Source organism: Berghia stephanieae, chromosome 10 (genome assembly GCF_034508935.2).
Source record: "Berghia stephanieae isolate SIO BIC M18660-M18661 chromosome 10, UCSD_Bste_1.3, whole genome shotgun sequence".
In the NCBI taxonomy this organism is placed as follows: Eukaryota; Metazoa; Mollusca; class Gastropoda; order Nudibranchia; family Aeolidiidae; genus Berghia; species Berghia stephanieae.
The window spans coordinates 27,516,787-27,521,883 of NC_088369.1; positions in this window are offsets into that span (position 1 = coordinate 27,516,787).

Here is a 5,097-nt window from a genome sequence, read left to right on the forward strand (position 1 = left end):
AGCAAAGTCAAGGTCTTCTAGATATTAAGTCATGTTCCATTCTATTCCAGTCTTTCTATCTCCCACAAATCTGCGTATTATAGTTGATACTTTGCAGCTTGCTTGGTCATATAGTTGTTTCATAAGATTTATATAAATTTCTGGTATGCCGTAATGATGTAGTATTTTCCAAATGCCTTTTCAAAGTCAATAAAATTCATATAAAGTAGTGATTGCCACTCAAGAGACTGTTCTATTCTAATCCGGAGCGTCGCTATATGGTTGGTACAGGATCTGTCTTTTCTGAATGCAACTTGCTCAGGGCGAAGATTCCCATCAAGTGCAGTTTTCAGCCTTTCCAATTTCACTCGAGTGAAAACTTTGCTAGTAATTGGGAGGAGCATAATGTCTCACAGGTTCTTATAATCCCCTGGGTCTCCCTTTTTAGAGAGCTTGAAAATATATCCTTTCTTCCAATATTAAGGTATTTCGTTTTGACTCCATATTTTCAAAAATACCTGTCCACTGTGGTGTTTAAATTCGTTTTGAAGGCCTCTTGGGGCACACCATCTGGTCCTGGAGCTTTTCAATTTTTCATTTCCTTTAATGCTTTGTAAATTTCTATTCTAGATTGACTTAGATTTATATCTAAACTTGTTTCGGCTGGTTCTATTTCTGGGGTTGTGACAGATGGAGTCCGATTTAGGAGTTCTCTAAAATGTTCCATCAATCGATTTCTTTGTTATGTTTCTGTTGTTAGAAGCTGAGCATTTCTATCCTTTTCAGTCCTTGCCTGTGCTGTTTTCTTATCTGAAAGAGTTTTGGTGATATTATACAATGGTTTTAAGTCTCTTTTGTCAGCTGCTTTTTCTGCTTCAGTAGCTAAATCATAAATCATTGAAGTATGACCTTTTGTCTTTTCTGGCACTTCTCTTGACTTTGTTTTGTTTACAATGAATTTATTTTTCATATCTTTCTTTTCTTCATTATTCTGACATTGATTTATTTCCAATGTAAGCGTTTTCCTTTCATCAACAAAATCCCAGGTTTTATTTGAAAGCCAAACTTTGTCATTTCTTGATTTCTACCAAGAGTTTCTAGGCTTCAGACAAGTCTAGTGTTATTATTATTATTATTATTATTATTATTATTTAAAACATAATGCCTAGGTACACTTACACAATCACATACAAACACACACGCACGCACGATTCAACGGTGCCGGATAAACCATTTAGCAAAATAGGCGGGCCATCTACTTAAATAAGCAATAACAAAATGAATTTTTAAAGTGACAAGGTTATGTCCAATACAATATTATGCTTTGATTTTTCAGACGTTTAACTATGTGTTCGAAAATGAGATCCGATTTGACAACAGCCAGTGCATACCACGAGATCAATGTTCCGTATTTCAAATACTCATCATTTGCGTCTGATTAGACAATATATCGGGATATCGTCATCTCATTGCAGCTTTAGCCCATCTGTACGTTACTGTATCAAATACGCTTTTATGCTCGCCGGAGAAATATTTCATACGGGCGTCCGCCATTGTTCCGATAGTTTAGAGCCAGTGTTACTAAGTTACCATGCGTCATTAGGAAGGAAGTGACGTAACGACTGTTGAAGCGTATTGCAGTCGCTGTATACACGAGCTGTGTTTGAGAAAGGGTTAGATCAGGTAACTTTCTCTGGTTTGACGGATTAGAATGCCCTCTAAGTAACCCACCGACCGAACGTGGACACACGTTTCAATGTTTATTATATGTGAATTGTTACTCTTTTAGTTTATTTCAACGTCAATAGACAGTATGAAGTTGACGTCACTCGTGTCTTTGTTATTGTTTTTTTTTGCCATCCACGTTTATGAGTAATTCTCACTTAACTGTATTTTAATCAGACTATAAAAGTTCATGGTTACACAGAGTTATGTGTGTTGGTCCGTTATACTTCCGGATGGCAATGTTGTGAGCTTCTTAGCCAATCGCATACTATCTATAGACAAGATAACCAAGACTCTCGTCATAATGTAAACAATGGCAGTGAGTGATTGGTAAAAATAGAGAACTTCATGTTTTACTGTCGATGGTATGTGTATAAGTAAAATACCCACTGTCCTACCACTTGATCAATAGAACCAACACAGAAAATTATGTGTAAACTAAAACGTTCATAATATTATGGATAAAATCATGTGATATCTTCACTTATAGATAGAATGCGCTTGGCCAAGGAGTTCACAACATTGCCATCCGGAAGTATAACGGACCAACACACAAACTCTGTGTAACCATGAACTTTTATAGTCTGGTTAATACAGTTTAGTGAGAACAACTCACAAACGCGGATGGCAAAAAACAATAACAAAGGCCTGAGTGACGTCATCTGCATACTATCTATAGATAGAATGCGCTTGGCCAAGGAGTTCACAACATTGCCATCCGGAAGTATAACGGACCAACACACAAACTCTGTGTAACCATGAACTTTTATAGATAGTTCGAAGATGACGTCTCTCAGACCTTTGTTATTGTTTTTGCCATCCGCGTTTGTGAGTTGTTCTCACTAAACTGTATTAACCAGACTATAAAAGTTCATGGTTACACAGAGTTTGTGTGTTGGTCCGTTATACTTCCGGATGGCAATGTTGTGAACTCCTTGGCCAAGCGCATTCTATCTATAGTCTGGTTAATACAGTTTAGTGAGAACAGTTCACAAACGCGGATGGCAAAAACAATAACAAAGGCCTGAGTGACGTCATCTGCATACTATCTATTTGGCGGTATAAAAACAATTACAATAACCAGATAGAGGTCAATTTCATTCATGTCATCGTTTATAAAATAAACAACTAAATCTATAATTTGTGCGAACACTTGTGAAAGTGTGTCACAAATTCCATGTTTTGATTGGTAAAAAATCTACTGGTTAATAGGAAGTTTGTTTTTGTTTTTTTAAGGGTTTTACGGCGCTTGCAACACATTTAGGTTATATCAGCGCCAGTAAAAAGGAAGAAAATGTGATAGTAAAAAGTTCTAGAATTACAATTGAAGCATCCAAGAGAAAGTAAGACATAGGGGAACTGGGAACAAATAGGGATCAGATGTAGATTCCAAGAGCATATCACCAATGTACTTAGTTTGAGATCACCTATAAGTCTTATCCGGACACAAGAACAAAATCCAACAAAGAGGAACACACTCAAATGCTAACATTATACATTCAAAATAACAAATATACTAATACATAACAGAGAGATGATTTACAAGGAAAAAAATATCATCTCCCAAAACAATAACTATGCATTTGACTGTTTCCCTCCCAGCCAGGACTCCGACCAGGGCCAGGAAAAAAACCAAGTAATCTCATTCCAAGACAAAGACAGAAAGCATGTTGGAAAACAGATATAAGGGGATAGAAGACACAGTGTGTACCTCCCTGCCCACTATGGGAGGTCAGGATCCCCACCCAGGAAGGTGATGGAGGAAACAAAATATTAGATAAAGCTAACAAGAACCTATGGAAACAAAACAATAATAGAGACAGAAAATACACACACAAACACATACATAATATACTCACACTCAAAAAATAAACGAAACAAAAGTAACAAACAAAACCCCAGAACAGTCAGACAATAAGGGCGTATCCAACAGACATCAAAATAAGATCAGGGCAGTATGGCAAAACCCCAGAACAGTAAGTCAACGCGGACGTGTCGACATCAACACTAGGTCAGGGGCAGCATGTCCTAGTAGTTGGTCGAGCTACTATTTGATCACCTAGGCCGCACCTAAATGACTACAAAATAAACATAATATTTAAAACACACAAGGGTAACACCCACAGTGGGATCCTGACAAAGCCAACACAAACGGACCAGAAACATTGGTTGACTTTATCCATTATCACCATCCAGGGATAGCGTGGCTCAGCGGTACGGTCCACAGACTACCTATGGTACGGTCTTTGCTTCGTACCCAAAAGGTATCGAGTTCGATCACCCGCCGCTGCACTGTGTGGCCTTGAGCAAGTTACCTCGCCCTAGCTCAATTTGCGGCTGACGCCTGGGTTATTCTAGTCTCCCCTTGGAATAGACCCCAGAGACAAATTTCACCTACGGGATGAATAAAGGGAATTTTATTTTTATTTTTTTTATTTATAAAAAAATAAAATTCCCTTTATTCATCCCCAAGGGGAAATTTGTCTTTAGGGTCTATTCCAAGGGAAGACTGGAATAGCCCAGGCGTCAGCCGCAGTGCAGCGCCGCAAAGTGAGCTAGGGCAAGGAAATTCGTAATTTCTGAAATTGTGTATGAACAACCACAATATTATCATTATTACTATTATCATAGTAGTAGTAGTAGTAGTAGTAGTAGTAGTAGTAGTAGTAGTAGTAGTAGTAGTAGTAGTAGTAGTAGTAGTAGTAGTAGTAGTAGAAGTAGTAGTAGTAGTAGTAGTAGTAGTAGTAGTTCTTCTTCTTATCATTAATTATTATTATTATTATCATTTAAGTATTACTAAGAATTAAAAATTCGTAATTTTCCATAAAATTTCGTATTTGGCCATGAAATTTGTCTAAAATTCGTAAGATTCAGCATGTCTGCGCCTTCGGATCGGTCGGTCCTGGTTCCGAGTCCCGCTCTCGTTTTTGTTTGTTTCTAAAGGTTTTACGGCGCTTGTTCAAATAAGAAACAGGTGTAGATTCCAAGAGCACACTATCAAAGTACTTAGTTTGAGATCACCTAAATGTCTTACCCAGACACAAGCACAAGATCCCACTAAGAGGAATACACTCAAATGTTTACAAATCATATATAATTCGTAAACAAAACATAATACAGGGCAGAACAGAGAAATGATTTACAAGTGAAAAAATCTCATTCCAAGACAAAGCCAGAAAGCAAGTTGGAAAACAGATATAGGGGGATAGAAGACACAGCAAGTACCTCCCTGCCCATGGGAGGTCAGGAACCCCACCCAGTCATTCCAAGACAAAGACAGAAGGCAAGTTGGAAAACGGATATAGGGGGGAGGGGGGAGAGAGAGAGAAAAGACAGTAAGTACCTCCCTGTTTTTAAAAAGTGTTTTTAAGGGTTTTACGGCGCTTGTAACAC